Below are 16,770 nucleotides of genomic sequence, written 5' to 3' on the forward strand. Positions count from 1 at the left end.
AGTGTATGGGACCCTCACCAGGATTACCTGATTCAAGAACTGGAAAAAATCCTTAAGAAAAGCAGCTCGATATGTTCTGGGTGATTTCCGACAAAAGAGTAGCGTTACAAAAATGTTGCAAAATTTGGGTTGGGAAGAATTGAGAGAAAGAAGAAGAGCTGCTCGACTAAGTGGTATGTTCCGAGCTGTCAGCGGAGAGATGGCGTGGAATGACATTAGTTGACGAATAAGTTTGAGAAGCGTTTATAAAAGTAGGAAAGATCACAATATGAAGATAAAGTTGAAATTCAAGAGGACAAACTGGAGCAAATATTCATTTATAGGAAGGGGAGTTAGGGATTGGAATAACTTACCAATGGAGACGTTCAATAAATTTCCAATTTCTTTTAAATCATTTCGGAAAAGGCTAGGAAAGCAACAGATAGGGAATCTGCCACCTGGGCGACTGACTTAAGTGCAGATCAGTATTGATTGATTGATTGAATATATCTGAGGCTAATAAAGTTTTAACCCGACAAATATCTCACGTGTACACGCACGTTTACAAAGTAGAACAGTGCCTAGTATCGAAAATTTCAACTGTAGATGATAAAATTTCGCAGATGAATTCCCAAATTAGAGACGTCACCAATCAATTAATACAGCAGATATCGGACATCAGGTCAAAACTGGGACAGGTTGAGCAGATCGATAGTAGGGTAAACCATCTGAAAGGGGACATCTCGAACCTCAAGGAGGAGGCGGAAATCGAGGTTTCCGGCATAAAACAACAGGTTGGGGGGAGAATTTATAACGTTGAGAGAAATTTTGGGAGCCGTATTGCTGCTATTGAAGCAACATCTAGGAGGTGTTGATTGAAGTAAGGTTAGAAAACCGGATTTCGACCATCAAAGAAGATGTACAGAATATGAGAGACACCATCATTCACGTGGTAGAAGATAAAATCGAATAGGACCTATCGCCACGTCTTCAACCCCCTCAGACCAAAACAGTAATACAGGAAACCTTGACCCGAAGTTGATTATAGTGAGGCTTCCGGAAATCCACGAGCGACTGGAAGAGAACCCGACTAGCTTCATCGAAGGATCGGTCAGTCTAGTAGGGAAGACTAATTTGCCGGAGGACATATTCGTTCCACTCGTCACACCGGAGTTAAAGGGGCAAGCCGCTACTTGGTGGAATAACTTGAAGGGCTTAAATTTAAACTGGACTAATATCAGGAGGGAATTCCTTGCTAGGTTTAATTCCGAAGGGGTGAAGATCTCGATCAAAAGGAAGCTAGTGACTATTGCACAACTCCGCGGAATGAGAGCTAGCGCGTTCGTCCTCCAGAATACCAGTTCTTCAAGCGGCTGCATCCTGAAGGAAGCGAGAACGAGATCTTACCATATATCGTAGAGCTACTCCACGATAAGGTTAAACCCCTAGTGAAGGTATCGCAACTGAGATCATTTGATGATCTACGTAGAAGCATCGCCCACTTTGAAGAAAAGCACAAGAGTAAAGGTACGGAAGAGACCAGCTCGGTTAGGAAATGCTACCAGTGTTGAAGAACGGGACACCTAAAGAACAAATGCCCAACTCCGGCGTCGGTATAATAGGTCCGGGCCATTCTACAATAAGGGGGATTGGACCGGGAACAGGAATGCGCCTCAAGACCCGACAGATAAGTAGGAACGGACTGGTCAAATTATGAGCAGAACAGGCCAATATCACCCAGCTATGATCATGAGGATAGGCAACGAGAATTTTTCAGCCATCTTCGACAGTCAAGCAAGTCACTCAATTCTCACAATTTCGGAAGGGTAGTGGGAGCAGATGACGGGGTAACCTAATCCATCCAAGGACAAACTAACCTAACCGCTAAATGCATGGACCTGCCTATTGTAGTTAACGTTGCAATAATTCAGAACCTAATACCTGACATTATATTAGGTCATGATATTTTGCTAGAATACAAAGTGATTCTAGACTATGCAGCTCATGAAACCTTTTTGAGAAAAGACAGACGTCTGAGGGTCGCCTGGCACAATGGAAACCTCAGGACTCACAAGGATGTGGAAGTCGACATAGACCTAGGAGATATCCAGCTAATGCATCTTCAAGGCAAGGCATCTTCTAGGCACCCGGCGATGGAACCTGAAGCTAGGAGCACCATTGTTGAAAGTGAGTTTCCACAAAAGAACAGAGCAAACCCAAGGAACCTGTTCTTATGGCAATCAAGAAGGAACTTGATCTGGGGGTAATCACGCAATGGCAAGAACAAGATAAGCCATGTAGGACCATGACGCAGTGAATTATGAAACAGAACACCAATAGTCGACTCGTCCCGAGGGAATTCAAGATGAGTTACAAGAACTTCCTTTTTGACGGAGGACACTTGATGCACAGATCTCACCTCTCCGACACGCCTGCAGTAGTGGTGACCACTAGACAGCACACGACAGATATCCTCGAGAAGTTCCACAACAGCACTAAAGCCTGACATCCAGGAGGTGAAGAGACATATCAGTCTATCCAACAAAGATTCTTCTGGGTCAACGTGCGGAAAGACATCCTTGACTGTGTGAAAGGGTGTTACATCTGCACCTGCACCAAGGCGAGCAACAGGAAGGCAGATCCCAGTCAACGACGAAGAAGGCCACAAGGCACCAAGGGGTAAAACAGGACTCCTAGTAATCACAGACCTCTTCACTAGATGGATTGAAGCCTTTCGGATACCAGAAGCCACGGCGGGATGCATCACCACTCTGTCAGACAATGGGAGGCAGTTCACATCAAGGAAGTGGAAGCAAACAAAACGATGGAACCTGGAGCTAAAAAGGATGCTACTTGTCCACGTAATAGGCAAGGAACATCAAATATGGGACCGTCAGATATTACAGATATTCTTTGCCCTACGATGACATATCAACCGTGTAACTGGCTATTCCCCAGCGAAGCTGTTCCTTGGTCGACAGCTATACGGCACCCGGGATTGGGAAATTCGTCCACCACCCACTTCTGGTCAAGATGATGCAGCTGTTTCCCGAGCAGAGTGGCAGCATAAGCAGCTGCAGGTCATCGAGGAAAAGCACGCTTTGGCCTAGAAGGTATCCCTTACCCAGGCCAAGGCCCAAGATGTCGAAGAAACCCGGATATTGTTACCAGGCCAACAAGAACTGCAATGTAACCACCCAGCCAGTAACAAGACTGGAGCGTTTCACGCAGGTCTCGCACCTAAGTGGGTTGGTCCCATGGAGGTCTATAAGCAGCTTGGGACATGGGGCCTACTTTCTAAAGACCAGCTATCCTGTCAAAGTCCACGCATCGGAACTGCGGCGAGTCACCCTGCCACTGTGTATACAGAGTAAAGCTTGTACTGCCACGGGCCCACCTGGAGGAGAGGCTTTGACACGACAAAATCTGGTCATGAGGAGGAGAAACTCTCGACTTCCGCCGAAGAATATACAATATTAAATAGAAGGAAGGATCCAGCTTTTCAATACTCTGTTATTATGTTGAACCAGATAGAAGTTACAACGTGTTTATTCGGGACCAGTTTCAACACATTTGAAGTGTCACCATCAGTAAATTAGCAAGGCAGAGCAAAAATTCATAAAGTTCTAAAAACACACAACACAATGATCACAGTAAAAAAAGGAGTACGTAGAATAATTAACACCATTTTGTAGAAAGAAAATTTAATCAGATTTACACCCCTAACGATATAGTAACAGTATTTCCTTCACTGAACGTGAACACATTTTTAACGTTAAAAAGAAAATTAAAGATTATAACCCCATTATCACAAAAGCTGAGAAAGGTAGTAGTAATGGATAATCTGATTACATCAAAAACCAAAAATTTCTTCAGTAATAATTCATTTTCTATAATAAAGAAAGATCCTACTCAACAGATCCAATGTCTCCTTAAACAAACCCTAAAGAACACTTCATTCTTATTTACTGAGCATAAAGAAACAAGATTATTGACTATTAATCCAGACCAGCCAACCGCAAAATCTCTCCCTAAGATTCATAAGACTGATCTGCTTTTCGACCAATTATTAATTAAAGACGCAGCCCACTTTACAAATTAGCATAATTCATTCAGAAATGTTTTAAGAATAATTACAAATTTTTATTGAATATGTCTTTAAAATAACCATAGAACTAATTGAGAAATTAAATAACTTCAAAATTCAACCACACCATTCTCTACACTCTTTCAATATTGTCAACATGTACCCCAGCATTAATATAAAAAAATATTTAAACACATATACTTGCTTAAGCAAACTTGAAATTAATGATTTCATGACCATCTTAAAATTAGTAGTTAATAACAACTTCATCTTCATCTTCGACAATATCATTTATCAACAAGATGGTTTGGCAATGGGTTTACCAGACTCAGGGTTCTTAGCAGAAATATACCTAGATTTTAGAACACAATTTCATTGATAACAACGACGATTTTAAACACACATTATTTTGGGCCAGGAATGTAGATGCCACATTTGTGATCCTAGATAATAGAGTTTTTAATGCAGCATCTACTCTAAATAACCTCAATAAAATTGTCCGCATATTAAATACACTCTTGAAACAGAATCAAACAAATCAATTCATTTTCTAGATACAAAAATAAGCAGATTACCTGCCTCATTATCGTATATGATTTATAGAAAATCCACACATACAGCTAGTACCATAAAACAAGACTCTTTCCATCCATAGACACATAAACACGCCTCGTACAACCGTGCTTTCAAAATTCCGCTATCGAGCTGTAACTTAAATAAAGAACTAAATATCGTCCGTTCCATCGCCAAATTTAATGGTTATAATAGATATTTTATTGAACGAATTATTAACAAATTTATACACCATCCTAATACAACACTCTTAAAAGAAAATCCTAAACCAGCTGCTTACTCCACATTCATGGGCGCCCATATGACAGTATGTAGGGCGGGGGGGCTAGACCTGGGGGTATGTAGTATTGTGGAAGATGAATGGCAGTACAATAACACCCACGGTATCCCATGCCTGTTGGTGGGGGGCGTTACTACCACTTCTACGTAATACCGACTTTTAAATCATTTTCTTGGAAGAAAAACCTAACTACATGAGATTTTTGCCTTTCCCTGAGAGCTAGAGGGCCAGCCCGCTGTACCCCCGGGCATGGGCGCCCTTGTCCACATTCACAATCAATATAAATGCCTACAGTATAGCTAATGTCTTCAAAAACCCAACACCATGATTTCTTTTTGAACTAATAATAGAAACCTTGAATTATTATATAACTCCAACCCCTTAAATAAAACCAGTATTTTTTCTAAGTCAAGCGTATACCGTTTTAAATGCAACAACTGTAACTCCTCGTAATTTCAAAATTAAATACTTTGAACACGTTAATGCAATAAAATACAGCAGATTTTTGGCAGTGGGGCAGCATATACATGACACAAAACATATTTTCACTACAATAGACCAGGATATCAAAATTCTCAGTACTCTAAATAAAGACCCTCTCCTAGACATCACTGAAAACTGTTTTATACACCTTGAGCAGTTTTTCAATCCAAACCTTAACCTGAATGATATTTCTGAGAAGTCTAACGCCCTTTTCGATTTTCTCATCTCCATTTTAACTAATCTCAAGTCAATAAGTAGGCGATCAATCTTTCACAATTTACACAATACTCTCTCATACTACTTGCCCCTTCCACAATGCCCCCATGATCCTCCTTAGATATTCCCCCTTTTTTCTTTCCCTCCCAACCTCCAATAAGCGTTCATTATTCCTCATCTGCTTCTCTATTTATCGTCTCCCATACATTCATCAATCACCACGGCAAGCTGTTCGAGTTGATCCTCACATTGTAATTCTTTAAAATTTCCTTCCTATTTTAAAAATATATTTATTTGCTTTTATTCTTTTTTATAGATTCAACTTTCTTTTTAAGATTTATGTATCCGCTTTGAATTATTGAAATTAAGTCCTACACTGTATTCCTTAGACTTTAATTACATCGCTTTCCACTCTTCGGCTGAAAAAACAGATGCCTACAACACCTTGCCGAGCAACAACTATACATAACTACATATCACAAGTTCAATTTCATAACGTGTTATCCTTCAAGTTTTCATCTTAGAACAAGTCCTTTAACTCGTTATTGACCTTTAATACAACGTCTTCATATGTGAATGCAGCACAACAAGATTATACAAGACCTGCTTATGAACTTCAACTGGAATTGTTTCGGCACGAACTAGTGTTGTTCTTTTTTACTCTTTGACTGTGATCATTGTGTTATGAACATCAACTGGAATTGCTTCGATACGAAATAGTGTTAATTATTCGACGTATTCTTTTTGACTGTGATAATTGTGTTATGTTTTAGAACTTTATGAGTTAATTTTTGCTCTGCCTTGCTAATTGGCTGATGATGACACTTCAAATGTGTTGAAACCGGCCCCAAATGAACAGTTTGTAACTTCTATTTGGTTCAACGTAATAAAAGAATTTTGAAGAGGTGGATCCTGCCTTCTATTAAATCTATATAAATAAAATCGTAATGACTGTGTATCTGTACATTGATTATTTTGGCGAAATTTCCGTACAGTTATCCATTTCAGATGTAATAATGACCATCTGTATCATTTTTAGCTTTGGTGTCTGTCTGTTTGTCTGTTTGTCTGTCCTTCTATAACTTGAAAACTACTGGATATACACTGTCTGACAGAGCAAATGCAACACCAAAAAGGAGTGGTCAGAACTTTATGCCAATTGCAGGGTAGACTGAAGTCACTGAGGTATGCCCATGATGTGAAATGCACCGCTGTGCTGCGCACGTAGCGAACGATAAATGGGACACGGCGTTGGCGAATGGCCCACTTCGTACCGTGATTTCTCAGCCGACAGTCATTGTAGAACGTGTTGTCGTGTGCCACAGGACACGTGTATAGCTAAGAATGCCAGGCCTCCGTCAACGGAGGCATTTCCAGCAGACAGACGACTGAGAAGGGCAGGTTGGTCGCTTCGTCAAATCGCAGCCGATACCCATAGGGATGTGTCCACGGTGCAGCGCCTGTGGCGAAGATGGTTGGCGCAGGGACATGTGGCACGTGCGAGGGGTCCAGGCGCAGCCCGAGTGACGTCAGCACGCGAGGATCGGCGCATCCGCCGCCAAGCGGTGGCAGCCCCGCACGCCACGTCAACCGCCATTCTTCAGCATGTGCAAGACACCCTGGCTGTTCCAATATCGACCAGAACAATTTCCCGTCGATTGGTTGAAGGAGGCCTGCACTCCCGGCGTCCGCTCAGAAGACTACCATTGACTCCACAGCATAGACGTGCACGCCTGGCATGGTGCCGGGCTAGAGCGACTTGGATGAGGGAATGGCGGAACGTCGTGTTCTCCGATGAGTCACGCTTCTGTTCTGTCAGTGATAGTCACCGCAGACGAGTGTGGCGTCGGCGTGGAGAAAGGTCAAATCCGGCAGTAACTGTGGAGCGCCCTACCGCTAGACAACGCGGCATCATGGTTTGGGGCGCTATTGCGTATGATTCCACGTCACCTCTAGTGCGTATTCAAGGCACGTTAAATGCCCACCGCTACGTGCAGCATGTGCTGCGGCCGGTGGCACTCCCGTACCTTCAGGGGCTGCCCAATGCTCTGTTTCAGCAGGATAATGCCCGCCCACACACTGCTCGCATCTCCCAACAGGCTCTGCGAGGTGTACAGATGCTTCCGTGGCCAGCGTACTCTCCGGATCTCTCACCAATCGAACACGTGTGGGATCTCATTGGACGCCGTTTGCAAACTCTGCCCCAGCCTCGTACGGACGATCAACTGTGGCAAATGGTTGACAGAGAATGGAGAACCATCCCTCAGGACACCATCCGCACTCTTATTGACACTGTACCTCGACGTGTTTCTGCGTGCATCGCCGCTCGCGGTGGTCCTACATCCTACTGAGTCGATGCCGTGCGCATTATGTAACCTGCATATCGGTTTGAAATAAACATCAATTATTCGTCCGTGCCGTCTCTGTTTTTTTTCCCAACTTTCATCCCTTTCGAACCACTCCTTCTTGGTGTTGCATTTGCTCTGTCAGTCAGTGTATTTCCACCAAACTTAATATTTGGAATCCACCTGTCCTTAGGTAGGTTTTAGCGCGAATATCGTTTCTAAATCCCTGAAATGAGAGGGGATTTTTACGAAACCGAAACCGTGATTATTTTGTACTCCCTCAAAGTATACACAACCGAACTTAATGGAAATCTACCTGCCTTAATGAAAATTAATTTCTAAACCTTTTTTCTCATGTGCATCATTTCGATAACAGGATTTAATAAGGGAGATATCACTAACGGACCGTTTTTTGGTACAAATCCCAGCGAACTTAACGCAAGAGCGGGTGCTTGTAAAGCATATTTCTTACAACTTGAAAACTACTGAAGATATTTGAAGCAAACTTTATATATAGCATCCATATGTCCAAGGGTAGGTTTCCATGGAGTTAGTTAGTTAGTTAGTTAGTTAGTTAGTTAGTTAGTTAGTTAGTTAGTTAGCAAACCCGAGCCACACCAGGCAGTGACAAGAAAGACTGATCCCCATAATAACAGAAAATGGCAAGGAAATGATTATGTTTGCATGACACATATTCCTAACTAACACAACCGCTGGTCTATCTCCAGCCCACATCCTTGCATGGGCTATCAAAAGAAGTCAGGTTTTACATGTAGGCTCTTTCTTCTTTTTCCCTGACTCTTCAATACCATACTTCAACACCATATACCTAACACAATCTCGCCTGGTAACATGTCCGACATGGAAACCGGCAGATACTCCTTGTATCACTTCTCACTCTACCCAGCTATCTCTTTCTTCTTAGAAACTAATAGCATGTCGGAGGCCATGTAGATTGAGTCGATGGTCACGGCGGGGGAGCGGGCTACGGGGGCCCCCTGTAAAAAAACCGCCACCAGAGGCAGTCAGCCGTGTGCAGTGATCAGCTCTACGCCATAAGTCAGACACGGAGGTACTGTACCGTACCCAGGGGTAAATACCCTCTAGGACGATGCCTCCATTCCTGTATGAACATCCGACTAACTCAGGGTTGGGCAGAGTGTGGGTTGGTTGTCGATTGGGTCAGGATAAAAGTCGAAGTTCAACACTAAAATAGCAATTAATAACAGGAAATGGAGGTATAACACGAATGAGAAACAATCATAGGGGGTAAGATGGATTTATTAACAAATATCCCCGATCAAATCACTCGAAAATAAATTAAATAAAAAAAATAATAACTTGTAAAAATGAACTCAAAGTAATGAAATAAATCGAAATCAGAGACGTTAATAGAGTAATGTACACATCTGACATAAAAAAGAACAAGTTCACCAAAGAACATTTATATCAATCAAGACTGAGTATCTTCTCATAGTCCAATGTTTATGTTGTATGGCAACAAGTGTATGCAAACACTGCCATGAGGTATTTCGGTATGGAGTTTCACACTATCGCATCCCAACGATACGGTTTCAAAATTAAGTTACTCCCGAGAGTCATCAAACTATTTCCGTAAAATCAAAGTTACATTATAAGAAAATTTTACGACGGAAAGAAAAAATACTTAAGACGCACCGGACGCTATGTAAGGTATGCAAAATACTAGGGGCAAATCCTACACTATATTTACAATAATTCAAATAATCAAACTAAACATATATATATACATCGGATATCGAGTAAAGTCTTAAATGCTACACTGCTTCTAATGTGAATCCCGGTTCACTACAAAAGATCTAGACAGAACTAGATAAACCAACGATACATCAGCACTCGGGCTGTTCCCTTTAAAAACAACGAGACAAGGTATGCAATCACAAAATAATAAGGTAAAACTACCCTGTAAGAGAAAAACATATAAATAATCCTTGATGTCATGAAGAAAGCAATGGGCAACATTGCCTCCTTCTGCTGCGTTTGAGCGCTCAATAGCGCGGTCATCCGTCATGTACTTCCGGGTAGATTACGAGCTGTAAAGAAATATAGAACTCCACTACGCTAAAGATTGGATTTTGTCTCCCGTGGCCGCCGCAAGGAAATACTGTCTCTTTCACACATGCCGATAACACAGGCAAGGAACCTGCTTGCCATGAGATAACGCCCATCATCAACTACACGGAAACTCCCGTATATTAATTTCTTCTTAGCATGCTTGGGCCATTTAACAACATCAGACTCAATAGTCTGGAATTAACACTGTCCATTCTGATCACAATATACTCAGAAGACGCTAGGCAGACGCACACATCTGCACAATTTCTCTCTATCTTGTCAGGCATACAATCGGCCTGCACTAATACATTATAATTAAGCATGCAATTATTATCTCATCATTCCTCATGAATCCTACTGGCCTTTCCACATAACGAGACGCTGTTCGAGTCCTTGGCAGACCATCAGGCAAACAAAATCCAACTTAACTTAACAACATCCAGCGACTTACAGTCTTGCTCAACATCCGGTATTAACTATCTTGGGTTACGATGCTTTAACATATTGGACTGTAACTTTTTATAAATAAATTTCACATATTTGGTCAAATAATATTCCAATTATTATTATTATGGGCCGGTCGGATACGGCTCAGTACCCCTCTTGAAAATGTGGACTGAATAGGCGGACTGAACTCTGATCGAGAGGTCTCACCTCCGGACTAACTACCGTCTCAAGATTCTTGCCTTCCTTAGAACATAGCCACACCATTATAGCATTCTGCTAGAAATAACTTCATTACGTTCAAGACAGACTTCCAGACCTTAGAGAGCCATCAGCTATCAGAGATTTTCACATGTTAGTGACTCTCTACATCGTCAGTATAGATATAATTGCACATATAGGACCAAAGTTGTATAAACATAAATACGTTTTGTTCAGAGAGCAAACTTATTCACGATAGTATTTAGTGTGTGCTCTACAATAAGAAGCAAGCCTCTAGTTCCTTTATTTTGCGTATTGTACAAGAGATTGCGAGGAAATAAACTTTTAAGTTGTGTTATATATATATATATATATATATATATATATATATATATATATATATATATATATATATATTGTGCTCCTTGTATACAACAGAAACGGATAGATCTGTTAACATAATACAATAGACCTGACACCAGAACCCCTACATTCACAGCTTTATGAGGAATTTTCTCTTGCGACAACTAGCGACGTATTGACATTTGTTCATTTCTTCCACTAATTACAGGCAGGAGCCACTTAGACTTAGGTCAGATTTACAGCATTATGGTCTCAAGGCTCTATATATCACCATTCTGCCATAGCAATGACAAGGGTCACCTAACCACAAGCAAGAGTATACCTGAGTGAAAATCAATAAACATCATTATTTAAAAATTATCACCAAAATTATCCACGCTGCCATACAGTTTGTACCCGCTAAGATACTAACTTGGCGGATAAATCCGCGGATATCCGCATCCGTGCAGGGTTCTAATCATCTGCTCATTTACGCGCCTAACAGAAACTATGTTGCGTGCAATAGTATTCCTGATGAAAAGCCCTACCCCACATTCTGCATTTTCCTTTTTAATACCCGTCAAGACCACTTTATAATCTCCTATCTCTTCCTCGTTATCTCCCCTTACCCGAATATCACTTACTCCTGACTCGGCCAGTTCTACTTTCTTTCTTCCATATGCCCAATTCATTTCGATAGCTCCCCATCGAATTTCATTTCGGTCACCAGGTTGTTTTAAAGGAGTCCCACGCCTGTCAAATGGGAGTGGGACAACCTTTACTCCCATAGGTCCGAGTCTTGCTTAAAATATTCTGAGCTTGGTAACCTCATGAAATAGGATGTTACCCTACTCACACAGAGTCCAACTGAGGATCTCTCCTCTAACGGGTTGGGGACCATCGGAGGATTGTATAGTACTAGCTGCCTGGGCACAAGGAGAGTCATGACTCAGAATATGTCCGAGATGACCACTCCCATTCAATAGCAACTGTGTATCCCAACTCTCCGGACCACCACTCAGCCGTTGCCCATGGTTCACAAAATAGGACGTGACTGAAGTAACCCACACCATGAACCATACGAAAGACAGAATCATCGAATTCTACATGAACATTGGCTCACGCAATATCCACATGTGAGCCAAATTCTATGTTTGTAGCTGTCACGTAAGTATCCAAAAGTAATGCACTGTGAGAAAACCTTACCCAAATTTCACCCTATTCAACGTTTCTAACTCAATCTTATCCATAAATAGATGAGATAGGAGGAAATATCATAGGCCCAGCCATTTAGACCGCTGAATGAGGCGTCTTAAGGTACAATCCGTTTGTCGATATGACATATCATTTACATTGAAGAAAATGGAACTTGCAACATCCAGAAGGAGTGGTGCTACATTGCTGCAATTGAACATGCAGGACGAGTGTTCGGTTGTGATTCGATTATTACACTTTCAGGTCCCTCTGACCGCAAGTTTGGACAACAGTCAATACAGGATGTGCCCACCACGAGCTGCAATACATTGATGAATTCGTCGAGGCATGGAGTCAATAAGGCCCTGGATCGCTTCATGAGGAATTGTGGCCCATGCTTGCTGCTCTGTACGGGTCAGTTGTTCCAGAGTTGAGGGTGGCTGAGGACGGTTGTCCAGTTGTCAACCCATCATGTCCCACACATGCTCAATAGGACTGAGGTCCGGGATCTGGCGGGCCATTCTTAGGTTGTGATGTCGTGGAGAGCTTCTCTGGAGATGCGTGCAGTGTGAACCCGGGCATTGTCCTGCTGAAACATCCCATTAGCAATGTTCGCCATAATAGGGACAACCACTGGATTGAGTACCCTATCAACGTACTGTCCAGCAGTCATAGTGCCCTCAACAAGCACTAATTGTGATTTCATATTAAAGCCAATAACTCCCCAGACCATAATGCTTGGTGTTGGTCCTGTGTGCCTCTCGACAATAAGATCTGGGCGGCCCCTCTCCCCGGTACGTCGGCGCACACGATTCCGGCGATCAATGCGGGCAAGACAGAAGCGTGATTCATCACTAAAGACGACCCTATGCCATTCGTCGACCCACGTCGATCTTTCTCGACATCAGGCCAGCCTTACACGCCGCTGTTGTGGGGTCAATGGAACACCTTCTGCAGGGACACGGGCTCGTAAGCCAGCTGCACGCAGGCGATTACCAACTGTTTGTTGTATAACGTAGGGTGCCACAGCTGATCGAATTTGCGCTGCTGTTGCATGGGGTTCCCTCCGGGCCATCCGAATGATGCGGCGATCCTCTCTCACAGTTGTCTGTCGCGCTGGGCCTGTGCCAGGTCTACGAGTGTGGGTACCTTCATTTGACCACTGCTGCCATACACGTTGTAACGTAGGTGCTTATCGGCCAACACGTGCAGCGACAGTCCTTAGCGATAATCCAGTCTCACACAGCCCAATTATCCGAGCCCTCTCAAACGGCAACAGTTTTTGATAGCGTGCTCTTCTCTGTCGTCGAGGCATGTTTGACGGGGAACACTTTACTGCACAGACTGCAAGTCAACTACGCTGCACCAGAGTCCATATTCTAGAGTTGATTCCTCCGCGACCAATAACGTGGAGAGACCTGTAGCAACAATCCAATGGGTCTGAGACTTTGATCGTTTACATACCTACATGGCATCGTTCCATATCTTGATAATCAACACAAACGACCAATGCCTTCATGGTGTTGCAATTTCCATTTTCTTAAGTGGAGCAGCAGTTAATCTGTAAATGAAGCTTTGCAATATTGTAAACATGAATATACTTCGTAATGTCAATCTATATATATTCACTGAAATCGATGTGTAGCGATGTAGAAAGGGTGTGTCTGCCTTTATAATTAATATTTTGCAAATCGATAGTGACTCTCAGCAGGAGGGCGTCTGCTACTGCAATCATTACTCTCCACATCAACTTTGACTGGCAGTAGGAATGGGATCCTTCTCCAACTTCGGTGTAACTGGCATTAGTAAGGACGGACTACCATTGTAATGAATAATTCCCTTCTCGATTTGACTGGCATATGTCAAGGGAGCATGCAATTTTGTTCAATACTCCCCTAACCGATTGTGTTTGGGAGTAGGCAAGTGTGCCCGCCATTATAAACAAATTTTCCCATCTAAAACTTGTCTGACATTAGGCATAGTGGCCTGCTATTATAATGGAAACTCACCAATCGATGTGACTGACATTAAGAAAAGGGTTCTGTCATTATTATATAAACTCTCCAACTGGAAACTGTATAAAGGGGGCCTGCCATTTTTAAGAAAAACTCCCCAAATCAATTGTGACTGCACAGTACGTAATGGGGCCTGCCATTATAACGAAAACTTCCCTACTCGATTGTGAATGGCAGTAAGCAAGTGAGCCTGCCGTTATTATCACAACTCCGCAACTTACATTGCAAAAAGCACATGGGAACCTCCCCCCTGCTTTTTCTGGATAACGCTGAGACACATGTAATTTAAAAAATCTTATTCAATGCATGTACAGTACTTTACTTTAATATCCGTATACAATGTCGAATACCGTAGCGAAGCATGGGTGCATTTGCTAGTATAATTCATTAAAATGTATCGAAAACATTAATTAAACAGCAGCTCTTTCTGTCTTGAAACATCTCCTTTACTTCCTAGTCCTTACAATAGTACTTAAACTTATGTTGTAATGGTCCACCTTTTCAATAATATATTACGTAATGTTTACATTTTAAATGTAGGAAATACTTTTGTCCTTGGCCGACCATCATCAACCATATTACAAAACTGTACAAACACATCTAATGAGTAAAACAAATGCACAAACATACCCAAATGACGTTAGAAGGTATTAAAAGCATCTGGAATGAACTATATGAAATTAAAATAAGGCTCTATGTGAGATCTAAAACGTTTCATTAGTTTCCTGTTAAAATATCTTGAAAACGCTGAAAAAGTTCCTGTATTGGAAGTTGTCAATGGTTGAGTCAAGGACGGCACACACAAATGTATCTTCGTGTGCTGTACTTGACTCATTATGGCATAAGTGTAATTATTATTGTGATCACAATAATTCAATACGAATCAAAAAGATGAAGTTTATATCCCATGATTTATAGTCCTTCTCGTTCTTTCTATGGATCTACAACCTATAAAGAACTTAATTTCATAGTTGTCGTACTCACAAAGACGCACACACGAAATGCTGTCAATTGTGTACACTGTTTTATTTACAAATTATACACACATTATAGATCCACATTAATGAACTGCCATTTTTAACAAAACACTACTACTATTATTACTACTACGAAGACTGCTACACCAGCATGTCAACCAAAATCACAATATGAGTTCACATGACTAACAACTTTTACTAGCAACTCTCACTAACAACTCTACTCCAACTTCCAAGACTACCTCTTTATGTACATTGCCTGGCCAGGCTTCTAGAAAAGTATCACAACATGTTTTCTCATCATTTCTAGTCTCCAATAAACTATTTACAAATAAATCAAATGTTCTGTAACTCTCTAGTGACAAAGATATGTTGTTCTGGACTATTACCATGTGTTCCACAACATTACACTGGATTTATACATCATTTTTACAGGTAATAATAAACTATATACTGTTTGTTACATGTTCTCAAATTAAATAAACTCTTACTAATATACATACAGAAGACGTTTCGTGACATAACCTCACGTTTTGTTACGACCACGATTTATACCAAATAAAGTCCGTACATAACTACGTAAATAATAATAATAATAATAATAATAATAATAATAATAATAATAATAAAAAGAAAAATAATAATAATAATAATAATAATAACCATAATAATAATCTGTCATGATCCTAAGGACTCAGCAGGCTGGGGACTATGGGTTCGGATTTTCGGGAGCTTAATTTTAAAATAATAAGATTACCTTTACACACTCAAATATTTCCCTTCACCTGTATCGAATAAAAGACACACATATATTTACACATATACATGAAACTCTTTGTACAGATACACTTTTAACTCTGGTTAGGTAGTCCTTCTCAAAAGTCTTTGACTAACCAGTTACATTGCATTCTATAATTCTATATTGCAATAAGATCGTATCATACAAGCTTGGTAGTTACTTAGCTTTTGATTGAAGATTACTTCAATCTTCGGCGTCGTCTTGTCTCTTGAATTCATCTCTGCGCCCACGATACCATAGTTGCGTTGAATGATGCGATGTTTGGCTCACACAGATGTGTAACTCTGGTTTCGAATACAACACCCTCAAACTCCGTCATTGACCAGATTAGTCTTTCTCCCAAACAGTTCTGACTACCAGGTTAGGTATAGGCCTACTGATAAGACAGGCTTGCTATGACACTCGGCCTTCCTGTCAAACAGTTCGATGTTTGTGTTGTTGCAGCTCAAGTCTTTGCATTAGCAACCTGCTAATTACGTTGTACACAGTGTTACCCTCACTGCCTCACAGAACTCGATACAGTTTCTAGGCTGTTTGCTAAGCCACATTCAACTGATCCTGCGGCTCACTGCTACGAATATAACCTACAAGTCCTGAACTATTCTGTCTCACAACCACACACACATTACTTGTACCAAAACTAGACAGTTTATCTCTCTTGTGGAGCTCAGCCAAAAACACACAAGTTGCTATCACGGTGGTTAGTCAGATTCTCCCTTGTGGCGCTCAGCCACAAAAATA

This window comes from Anabrus simplex, chromosome 3 (assembly GCF_040414725.1).
Source record: "Anabrus simplex isolate iqAnaSimp1 chromosome 3, ASM4041472v1, whole genome shotgun sequence".
Lineage (NCBI taxonomy): Eukaryota > Metazoa > Arthropoda > Insecta > Orthoptera > Tettigoniidae > Anabrus > Anabrus simplex.